General features: G+C 36.9%; 1 protein-coding gene across 1 annotated transcript in view; it reads right to left on the reverse strand.

Annotated features, from left to right (window-relative positions):
* The window catches only part of LOC124723136 (transcription initiation factor TFIID subunit 3), a 320,450-nt gene that overhangs the window by 120,480 nt on the left and 187,156 nt on the right, over window positions 1-12,814 (reverse strand). The window lies entirely within an intron of this gene.

The raw sequence follows: 12,814 nt of genomic DNA on the forward strand, positions 1-12,814 counted from the left end.
TGAAGGAGGCTTTCCCTCAGCCTGCAACTGTGAACATGCCATGTTGTCGAAGAGTCATTTCTACAGTCATTTAATTTAAGAAGCATCAGAGAGAAATGATTATTACCTAACACACATCTACCACCAACATGATTATGTGGTAACAGTACGGTTAGTTCAGATAACTTGCTTATGCTCAACAATGGAGTTCTTGTTACTACTTCGTTGTGATATTGTGGGGGTCTTAAAGTTCGGTAGGTGGGTGATGATACAAATAAACCTTTCTTTTTATAATGGATGGGTTAAGACCTGCTTATCTGAACAGCGGAATAACTTTGAGATATTTATGGAAATGCCAGTGACTGAGCATCTTCTCAACACAGTTTCAGAACAATTGAACATGATACACAAACTACTGAAGGTCGAGTACTACTGAAAGTACTCTAAACTGTCTATAGAATGAAACACAATTTAAAATTGACTTCTATGACATAAGCAATGAGTTTGTTTCAATCAAAGCATGGAAATGTAAAGTAAAATTATAATAGAACACAGCTTCTGGAAACGGATATTTTCTCAATTGCTATTTATAGCCCTTTTTCACTGCTTTCTCTAAAATAATTTATGCACTGCTTACAATTTATGAAGAGCAAATAAAATTTAATCTTTATTATTCATTATACTTAAACCCGATATACAGTAGCTGCTATAAAAAGTGAGATATACATTTTGTTTTAATTTCAATTTTTCAGAAAGTTTATACAATTTTTAATTTATTAACTATAATCATACATTTAATTTGTTGTGTGCAGTATTATAATCAACATTGTTCACTAAAGTAATAATCTTCAAAAATGCTTCTTTGGAAATGTAGTTTTATGGTGGGGGGTTGGGGCATAGCTCAGCAGTTCTGCTGGGGGTGGATGATCACCTCTGAATCCTCCTGAGGATGTGTTTCATGTAACGTAGCCAGTTTAAGGACCCTAGAAGCAAAATATTTACTTCTGTCCTTAAAACTAATAAAGACAGGATTGTTCTTGTTTCTTTGATTTTTGAAAAATACAAAGTTTGGAAAATGATTAAATTTGTAATTGTGGATGGCTTGAAGAGGAAAATTATGCTGTCAGCAAAAAGTTATGACAACATTATGTCCCAGTTAATCAAAAAAGAGAACATTTACGTGTCCTTATGGGGAAAGGGAGATTTGTAAATGCTTCTCTCAAGGAGTATTAATTCAGCTTATAGTCCAATCAACGAAGACCAAAATAGAGGAAAAATTTGTGCAGTCACAAATTTTTGTACAGTGGTTGGAGGGAGTGCCATACAACATACTAAAAATACTGACCAGTGGGGTGTGATCATGGGGGTGGGAGTATTAAAGGCCACTTTGTGTGTTCCTTGAATAACTAAAAACTACAGCTTCTAGCAAAAATATTTCTCAGTGCAAAATGAAACTACATTATATTTCCTACAAAATATGTGCCATTCATTTTGTCTTTAGGACTAATAGTTCCCACTTGCAAGGCCTGAAAAACCCCTAGATTAATAAAAATAGTGTTTAATGATATTAAATTAGCATGTATTGTTAAATGAAGTGAACTGGTATGGCCGATATTAGACTATAATAAAACCTGATAGGGTAATAAGGAACTTCGTCAAAGTGAGGCATTGGTCAAATTTGCTTTGATCAAATCTAGCGTCTCACCTTAGATTTGATCAAAGGAAGTGTTCGTCTTATGTTTACTGCATGGAGAAATCAACTGCTTGGAGTGCTAGCATCGCTGCAGCCTTCTGACACACAATGATTATCAATATGACTCCGAAATTTACATGGTGTGTCACATATATAGCAAAATTGATAGAAATATTTGAGGCAGGTGAAGCACTGTGTAGTTTATGACATGAATACAAGAAGAGGAATAAAAAGTGAGAGCTACAAAAAAATTACAGACTTTTTTATAAAATGACGCTCTCTTCTGTGTAGAGGTTTATATTTTTCTTTATATCTTTGCTAAGTATGGTACCTACTAAGCCTACATAACGTTTTGTAGAATGTAACTTTTTATTTACTGGATTTTTCATTTGTGTTTACGAATTAATTTGATAGTATAGTGCTATATTTCATATATAGGCATTTCACACTTATACTTTTTTCTGTAGTCCATTGAAAAATGTATAAACCAAGTTTTACTGTACATTGTGAAACACCCTGTAACTGCTACTTGAGACATACTGGGGTGACTAGAGTGAGAATCACCTGCCTGATCATCTGTTTACAGAACTATGAAGGAGGGAACTGCATCACCACAACCTAGCGACCTACCTTTCTTCGTGCTCTACCCTCAATCACCCATTCCCCCCACCATTTTGTAACACACCCAGAACACAATTTATCCCTTAATATGGCTCTACTGCACTTATACGTGGTACAAACATTTAATATTTGTTCTTAACCCACACCATTTAACAATAACCATTAATTTCATGCAATTAAAACACTATTTTTAATTATCTGTGATATTTCCATCTACTGTGATGGGAAAACTATTAGCCTTACAGAAAAAAATGAATGGGACATATTTTGTAGGAAATTTAATGTAGTTTCACTTTGTGCAGGGAAATATTTTTGCTGGAAGCCATGTTTTCCAAGTTATTCAAGACACACAGAAAAAAGTGACCTATAAATGCTCCCTCGTCTCCACGCCCACACTCACATCTCAGCAGTCAAGATTTTTAGAATGTTGTTCATGACACTACCTCCAACCATTGTACAAAAATTTGCAACTCCATAATTTTTTCCCCTAACTTTCTTTCACTGACTGGACTATTAGTAGCGCGTGGAACTATGTTTAGATGTTCTGGTAAAAATGTTGAAATTTACTTTTGTTAAGAAGCAGAGAGATCTGGCATAAACAAAGAATTTTGTGACTTTCTTCAAACGGGCTAAAAAAATTCTGAGTGGCATGCTATGCAGTCATTATTCCAAACTTCAGATTACTGAATATTACTGAACTATAAAGTACTGGTCCATCAAACTGAAAAAGATAACTACTGTTGAACTGTCAAACCATTTACTGACTTAACAGTTGCTGTTCTTCAGACAGAACGTTGGAAATTTCTTATGCTGTCTACTACTGAGAGAATGTGATATGTGAGTGAACATGACAGTACAATCTATGAGTAAGTGCATGTTTTTAAATCAAGAACTGTGTGTAAGGTTGGACTTGGTAGAAGTTTATGTATTGTTACAATGGAAATACAGTACAAACATTTTAGACAAGAATGTTTTATTCAGTAGTTTTAGTTAGACCTATGATAAAGAAACATCTTTGCAATAGGAAATAATGATTTATGCACCATCCTGACTCACATAGAGTAGCCTGTCTTTTAAACAGCTTCTCCATATTAAACCACATTCTATATCACTTAAGAACAGGTCATGGTTCTAAGGAAACACTCACAGGTGAGTAAATGTCAGTCGGCAAACAGACCACCACAGATGCAAAACGCATCATGTCATACTGAAAAATATTCCACTTTTGTTAAAAATGAAAACAAATGAGGAAGAGAGTAATAGCAATACGTAAAAAACAGTATTCCATTTGAGTCCATAGATGTATCATGGCATTGCACTGAACAGATATTTGAGTGTTGTGCAGGGGCAGTTGAATTTAGTGAAACTAAATTTCTAATTATTGTTCTTTATAGGTCCCCGAACTCTGACTTCAGAGCATTTCTGATCAAGCTAGAGAGGGTTTTTGTTTCACTTTATAGGAAGTACTAGAAATTAATTATATGTGGTGACTTCAATATAAATTTTGTATATGATGGCGCAAGAAAAAGGATGTTGGTAGATGATCTAAATTCACATGATCTGATGCAGACTATGTTTTTCCCAACTAGGATGCAGGGGAACAGTAGCACAGCCATAGACAATATTTTTATTCATTCTTCATTACTAGATGGGCATTTTGTTAGTAAAAGGGTGAATGGCCTTTCAGACCATGATGCACAAATTTTAACTCTAAAAGGCTTTTGTACTCAAACAAATGTCACATATAATTACAAACTATGTAGGAAAGATAATCCAACAGCAATAGAGAGTTTTTTAAACATTGTTAAGGAACAAGAGTGGCAGGTTGTTTATAGTGCCGATAACATGATAAATATAATGCTTTCCTTAACACATTTCTCATGCTCTTTGATAGTTGTTTTCCATTAGAATGTTCTAAACAGGGTACTAGCAGTAGTAGGCAGCTCAGTGGCTGACTAGTGGGATAAGGATATCATGTAAAACAAAGTGGGAATTATATCAAAACGTTAGAAGTGGTCACAATTACGCTACAGTAGCTCATTACAAACAGTACTGTAAGGTGCTTAAAAATGTTATTAGGAAGGCAAAGAGCATGTGGTATGCAAATAGAATAGCCAATTGACAAGATAAAATAAAACCATATGGTCAGTTGTGAAGAGAGCGTCTGGTCAGCAGCAGCACAAGGTCGATGATATAGTCAGTTCGTAGTAAAAATATTTCTGTTACTAATAAATCAATCATATGTACAGCATTTAACAACCATTTTCTGAGCATTGCTGGTGAATTAAACAAAAGTTTAGTTTCTACAAGGAATCACATAACTCTCTTGGCAAATGCCTTTCCGTGATTGATGTCTGAAATACTCCTCTGTGATACAGACACGGGTGAGATTGAATCAATAACTAAATCACTGAAGACTACGTACTCTCATGGATATCATGGAGTGCCTAGCAGAATATTAAAGTACTGTGCTGCACATGTTAGCCCAATATTTAGCCATATTTGTAATTTTTACCATAGGAATGGTCAGTTTATGAATGATTAAAGTACTCAGTAGTAAATCCACTTTATAAAAAGGAAGAAAGGGATAATGTAGACAATTTGAGACCTATTTCTATGCCATCAGCATTTGCTAAAGTTATTGAAAAGGCTTTGTACATAAGGATAATTGACCATTTTATATCACACCCTTTGCTATCAAATGTACAGTTTGGCTTTAGAAGTCATTTAATAACTGAAAATGCTATATTCTCTTTTCTCTGTCAGTATTGGAAGGGTTAAACAAAAGGTTTTTAACACTAGGCATATTTTTTGATTTAACTAAGACGTTTGTTTTGTGTTGATCACAAAATATTGCTCCAGAAGTTGGACATTACGGAATACGGGGAGTAGGTCACAATTGGTTCAGCTCTTGCTTTAGCAACAGACAGCAAAAGATCATTATTCACAGTGTCGAGAATGGCTGTGATGTGGGGTCTGCATGGGGTATGGTCAAGTAGGGGGTGCTCCAGGGATCAGTGTTGGGGCCACTCCTGTTCCTTATTTATATAAATAATCTGCCCACTAGCATTCCAGGTAACTCTAAAATGTTTCTGTTTGCTGATGACACTAGCCTGGTAGCAAAGGATGTTGTGTGGAACATTGGCTCAGTTTCAAATAATGCTGTTCATGACATAAGATCATGGCTTGTAGAAAACAAACAAATGCTAAATCACAGTGAGATCCAGTTTTTACAGTTTCTAACACACAATTCAACAAATCCTGACATTTTAATTTCACAGTATGCGCATATGATTATTGAAACTGAACAGCTCAAATTTCTAGGTGTTCAGATAGATAGCAAACTGTCGTGGAAAGCACGTCAGGACATTCAGGATAGTTTTGGCTCAGAAACAGGCGGTTCGGGCAATAAGTGGTGTAAGTCACGAACCTCTTGTCAACCCCTATTCACAAGTCTGACATTGGCCTCTCAAAATATATATTTCTTACTGTCATTACTTGTTAACAATATAGCTTATGCCCAGGAATAAGCAGTTTTCACTCAGAATACTCGTCAGAAATCAAATCTGCATTTGGATCGGACTTCCTTAACTCTTGTGCAGAAAAGTGTGCAGTATACTGGTGCATCCATTTTCAACAAGTTACGACTAGAATTCAAAAATCTTAGCAGTAATCCACCCGCTTTCAAATCGAAACTGAAGAGTTGCCTGATGGGTCACTCCTCCTATTCTCTCAAGGAGTTCCTTGAAAAATTAAGCTGATTCTTGTATTGTTGATTGTGTTTCCTTGAACTTATGGCTTGACTTTTATCATGTTCATAAACATTTTATTTTTATCTGTTATTAATTTTATGTTGTAATATCATGTACTGACACATTCTATGACTTTGGAGATTTGCTCCTCAATTTGGTCTTACGGGACTTGATGTTTAAATAAAATAAATATCTGAATAATTTTTATAAGTTGTACAACAGTTATCATCAGCATCACATCACAAGTTACTCAGGTTGCATTGCCACCCTCCTTGGATCGTGCATCAGATGTCATTGGAAAAATGTGCCCAGTGCCAATTTTTAAATCAGTTATACACTACTCATTTGCAACATGAAGATGTTGGACATGTATTGCTTGTTTCTGAAGTCTCTTAGACAATCCACAACTTTCACAGATTTCTTTTTAACCATCTAGTATAAATCTCATATTTGACAGCCCAATTATGAAAATGTACAATGCAGAATACTAATGCCCATATATTTTCAGTTAAGCACTATGAATTCATCCATTTTGGACTGAAGCTTTAATTATTTATGGTATATGTACACCAACACTATCACTATCTCTCTCTCTCTCTCTCTCTCTCTCTCTCTCTCTCTCTCTGTCTGTCTGTCTGTGTGTGTGTGTGTGTGTGTGTGTGTGTGTGTGTGTGTGTGTCCTTTTTTTTCTTATTACAGATGTCAAGACTGAAACAATGATCATGGGCAGGTATTGGAATTTGGAATCAAATTCAATCTGTTTTTTATTCTCACATTAAAGGCTCTTATATTTAAACATAAAGGCATTTGTGCAGATACATAATAATCACACAAAAAAATCTTCTAGACTACAACAGCATTTATTTTTTAGATTTTCTGGTCTGGTTTAGTACTTCTGGTGTCTGTTGTGTTTTCAGTACTATATTTTATTTAGAAACTTTACAGACATATAAATGGTGTTTTTTTTCATACATTTTAAAACTGTGAGTAAGTAGCACATAATGTTATCTATACCTGGTCTCATATTGATGTAGAAAGGGAGTGAATTACTAGACATGGTCATATAGAAAAGGCTGTTCCAGCTCAAGCACCTGTATAACACTTAGTCAACAAGTGGGCAATCAGGCAGCCAGGCCATAGCCTACACAACCATACTGCCAGGCAGAGCACTCATAGGCAGGGGTGAATACGTGTCACACGCACAAGCGGAACGCATGCTACACGGCTATCTGGTAGGTAGCCAACCCAACCTGCACCTTCTTGCGGGCAATCTGAAAAACACTTGTGGGTGCCCATGCCCCATGTGTAGTGCTGGAACAGCCTGTTGCAGGATATGACATGCACTTGCCTTCCTCTGACCTCTGAGGTGACTTAGGAAACAAGGTGTCCCAAAATTGGCACCCGAGCACTCCAGCAAGAAATACATCTCTGGATTTAAAACAAAGTTACTGTTTTTCAAAACATAAAACATAAGATCCCTAATTTCCAAGAAAATCTCTGATACGTGTATGCAATATGGCAACAATGCCGACTGGGGAGTGTGATTTAAGTTTCACCTACAACTGAAGACTCAGTCAGTAATCTTATGCTGTAACTGAATGATGATAATGTACTTGCTGTTGTGGAAGCAACAACAGATCAGACTTCACAACCCAACAAGGGCTGTGCAACCAAACTGCCTACAAAATCCTGCTCCAGAGTGCTAGAATGCTGCTGGCACAACACACTGGAATATCACACTCTCTCTCTTGTGGTGGACTAGGTTTCCACATTCTGTGGTGCAACATTGCATTTCCACAGCCAGAGCAACTACAAATACTTGTCACTCAGTCTTTAGCAGTATTTTTATTATTACTAGTTTCATGACTCATGCCAGTAACTAATACTGAGACAGTCACCGTGATAGTCATCAGTCCAATGTGGGACCGAGCAGCTTCAACTTCACCAAACAGCGTCATCAGCTATCCAACGGTCTAGAACCCACTACCAGAAATAATCATAACAGGTTTCAAGCTGGTGCGACTGAGTGACGATCTCCTCTCGAGTGTCTTCGTATACCACTCTGAGTGACTCCGAGGTTCTGGGTTCAGCCTAGGTCATCTGTGCACCTGACCTGCTCTTCATGGCTGCCACTGTGTAAGCTTACTGGCAGTCAGGGATGCCTTCCTCACATGAGTAATGTCGTCTCACTGGCCACAATTCTTCTGCTGAGGCAGCACTCCACTGCTTAGTGTACACATGCACTACTGCGGTTCCAAGCACACTGCTGGGAATTGTTTAGTGGTAGCAACCCACTGTGTGGATGACCACACATGCCACTGAGTTGCCGACTACAATCTTTGCATGGAGTCTAGCAATACAAAGAAGAACGAACATTATTACTGAATGATCGTTCCTGAATCTGCTCTTGCCATGGTACTGGTAGAACGCATCCCACAGTTCTCGCACATGTCATTCTGGCTGACAGAGATGTCTGCATTGTTGATACCATTATGTTTGACGTCAAAAGAAAGGCAGTAACAATGAATGACATCATAGGAAAGTGATTACCAGTATCATTCAACGAGGTGAGTGAAAATAACTATTTGTAGACTTTTTCTCATGTAGTTGTATTAACAATGTTTTTCCACATGGATTGGATGGTTTGCCCGGTGAAAGGGGACTCAATCAGTGATTTAAGTGACTACAGAGGAGTTTTGTGGAGGTACTGCAGTGCCATGACCAACCCTGGGTAAATTTTGCTGTGAGCCTTGTGAACTCTGAGTTGAACAGGCTCCTGCTGACTGAAACAAAGTCTCGTGTGAGTGCACTGTCTATTGCTACAATTGGAAGGTGGGGATATACTAGAAATAGCCTACACTTGAGTAGAAGAGGGAAAGATAGGTTGGCTGAGATTCTTGCAAATAATATACAGGGGGGGGGGGGGGGGGGGCACGATCACACATAGCATCCCTGAGGTTACTGGTGTCAGAGAGGCACATTTTTTAGATTAGAATCAGGATTCGGGCACCATGTTTTGAAAGACGTGAAAATAACAGAAGAGCTCCACAAAATACTTAATAATGCAAAGAAAAGTAACGTTAGCTTATTTCATCAAAATATTGACGGATTGAGTAGTACGGTAGAAGAGCTTCTTGTCTGTTTGCAAAATTTTGAGAGCTCTACAAAGATAGATGTCCTGTGCCTGTCTGAGTACCCCATAACCAAAGGGTTAGATAAATTACAATAAAAGATTACACACTGTTGCAACATACTTGTGCAGGGAAAAAACACACACACACACACACACACACACACACACACACACACACACACACACACACACACAGGAAAAGGAGGATCTGTTACATACATTAAGATAGAACACAAGTTCAAAAACAATGAGACAAATAGTTTTTGTAGTGATCAGCACACAGAAGTGTGTGCTAGTGAATTAATGCTGAAAAATAGTTCACTTTTAACTGCAACTGTATATAGATCCCCACTGGGAAATTTTGAACTATTTATGAGGAATCTGTATTCTCCACTGTGCTGTTAGACAGCAGCAAGCAATTAATAATCTGTGGTGACTTCAATGTTGATTTTTTAAAGGACTGTGATAGGAAAATCTATCTGGAAACCTTATTTGGATCCTACAATTTGGTCTCGGTAATTAACTTTCCCACATGGGTGGATAATGACAGTAGGAACCTAATTGATAATGATTCCTTTGGTGAAGCTAAAAGTAAGAAAATAATTGTTTACCCAGTAACAAATGCTCTCTCTGATCACGATGCACAGTTGGTTAGGATAAATAACATACCACCTTATGATATGGACACTTCTCAGTGGAAATCAGTTAAATAATTAATGATTCCAATGTTTTTAAGAATACTTTACAGGAGATGACATGGGACGTAATTTATAATGAACCAAATGTTAACATTAAATTTAATCTATTCCATGATAAATAAATATCATTACTTGAAAGTAGCTTTTCCCATAAGCTAGTAAGAAAGACACGAAATAGCCAGGTAAAAAACCATGGATCACTAGTGGGATTAAAGTATCTTGTGAAAGGAAAACGAAAATGTATCTTTTGACAAGAACAAGTAGGAATCCTGCAGTAGTTGCACACAACAACAAAATACTCAAAAGCACTAAGAATGGTTACTAAAATATCAAAGAACATGCAGATAATGTCAGAAATCAGTACTACTTAAGGCAATATGGAATGTAGCAAAGCAAGAGACAGGACAATGAGCCACAGAACAGCACAAGTGTTACTGGACTGAATGGAAGGACTATAACTGAGTCACAGGTAGAAAATGCATTTAATAATCATTTCTTAAATATAGTAGAAAGCATAGGGGCAAACAGTTCATGAGCAAAAATCACAACAGTATGTTGAAAATGTAACTTCCATAAAATTCAATCATATGAATGTATCACCAACTCCTCCTCCTGAAATTATGAAAATTATACAGTCTCTCAAAAATAAAAGCTCATGGTGTTTCCAATAGAGTACTAAAAATTTGTACCCATGTAATAACCACAGTCTTATCTGAAAAACGTAATCCATCACTAATTCAAGGCATTTTTCGAGAGAGATTTAAATATGCCATTGTTCAACCCTTCTTTTAGAAAGGTGATATGAGAGATGTCAATAATTACCAACTTGTTTCACTGCTGACATCATTCTCCAAAACTTCTGAGAAAGTGATGTATTCTAGAATAGTACGTCACCTTAGAAACAATAGTATCCTTAGAAAATCATGGTTCAGGTTTCAGAAGGTTTGGTCTACTGAGAATGCTATTTACACCGTCACTCGCCAGATTTTACAAGCATTAAATAATAACCAGATGGTAGTTTCTGCGACCTCTCTAAGGTGTCTGACGGTGTGGATCACAGTATTCTCCTAGATGCATTAACATTTTTTGGGATTGCATTTATAGCCAACCAACAGGTAATGTCATATCTAACCAAAAGAATGCAGAGAGTTATACTCAGTAATTCATGCAATACAGTCCATGGAGGAATCGTATGGGGTTCCTCAAGGTTCAGTCTTAGGTCCACTACTGTTCCTCATACATGTAAACGAACTGCCCTCTAGTATACAAGAAGCACAATTAATTCTTTTTCAGATGACACTAGTATTGTAACCAATCCAAGCATACACACAGAAACATAAGAAATGGTAAAAAAAAAGTTTTCTGTGAATGGTCTCAACCTCACTTAAAAGATCCAACACATTCAGTTCTGCACATCTAGAGGTACTACACCAATGATAAGTGTAACACATGGTGAGGAAATACTACACAGGGTGGAGACTTCAAAATTCTTAGGGGTTGATATTGATGAGAATTTAAATTCGAAAACACACATTTTGGAACTCCTAAAACAACTTAGTTCACCCACATTTGTGCTTAGAATCATTGCAAATCTTGGGGAGAGACAAATGAATAAGTTGACATATTTGGCATATTTTCATTCAATAATGTCATATAGAATAATGTTCTGGGGTACCTCATCTTAAGAAGAGTCTTCATTGCATATAAACATGCTGTGGGAATAATATGCGGTGCTCACCCACAATCATCTTGTACACACCTGTTTAAGGAGTTGGGCATTCTGACTACTGTTACACAGTATATTTATTCCCTCACGAAGTTTGTTGTAAATAATCTACTATAGTTCAAGAGGAACAATGAAGTACATAATTACAAAGGAATAATGACATTTATTACTCCACCTTCAGGTTGTCTTTAGCACAAAAAGGGGTTGCACAATACTGCTACAAAAATTTTTGATCGTTTACCCAGTGATATAAAATGTCTGACAGACAGCAAAGTAAAATTTGATAACAAACAAAATGTTTCTCCTTGACAACTCTTTCTATTTCTTAGATGAATTTCTATTTTTATAATGTGTAAAAGGTAATGGGTAGAAATTACTAATTCACATCTGTATACCCTTTTCTCTTTCCGTAAAATTTATATATATATATTTTAGGGAAACATTCCACGCGGGAAAAATATATTTAAAAACAAAGATGATGTGACTTACCATACGAAAGCGCTGGCAGGTCGATAGAAACACAAACAGACACATACATACACACAAAATTTTAGCTTTCGCAACCAATGGTTGCTTCGTCAGGAAAGAGGGAAGGAGAGGGAAAGACGAAAGGATGTGAGTTTAAAGGGAGAGGGTAAGGAGTCATTCCAATCCCGGGAGCGGAAAGACTTACCTTAGAGGGAAAAAAGGACAGGTATACACTCGCACACACACACATATCCATCCGCACATACACAGACACAAGCAGCTTGCAACACATATTGGAGAGTTCTCTCACCGAGCAAGAAGCCCTACCTGGAGACAAGTGAGAATGATATTCAGTATAGACAAATGTCACTATGCACTACAAGTAGTACAATATTTAGGACATGTCATTAGTTGTTAGGATTAAAAGCCATACAAGTTTTCCTGACTATACATATGGAGGAGGAGCAACAATCTTTTTTGGGCTTAGCAAATGGTGATAGAAAGCGTATACTGAAATTTTCAGAGATAGCACCACCTCGCCGTCACCAGCTTAAAAAAGGACTGAAGTTTCCTCGGTTGTGAGAGTGCGACAAGTGTGCGCTCAGAAAATTGAAAGAATTCCTGACGACTGGTCCCATGTTGATTTTTCCAAATTATGACAAGGAATTTGTATTGTGATACATGTATATGAAATGCAAGCAATGTGTGCTTGACTGTGTATTGAGTCTACAAGTGGACAGAACA

Source organism: Schistocerca piceifrons, chromosome X (assembly GCF_021461385.2).
Source record: "Schistocerca piceifrons isolate TAMUIC-IGC-003096 chromosome X, iqSchPice1.1, whole genome shotgun sequence".
NCBI classification, from domain to species: domain Eukaryota; kingdom Metazoa; phylum Arthropoda; class Insecta; order Orthoptera; family Acrididae; genus Schistocerca; species Schistocerca piceifrons.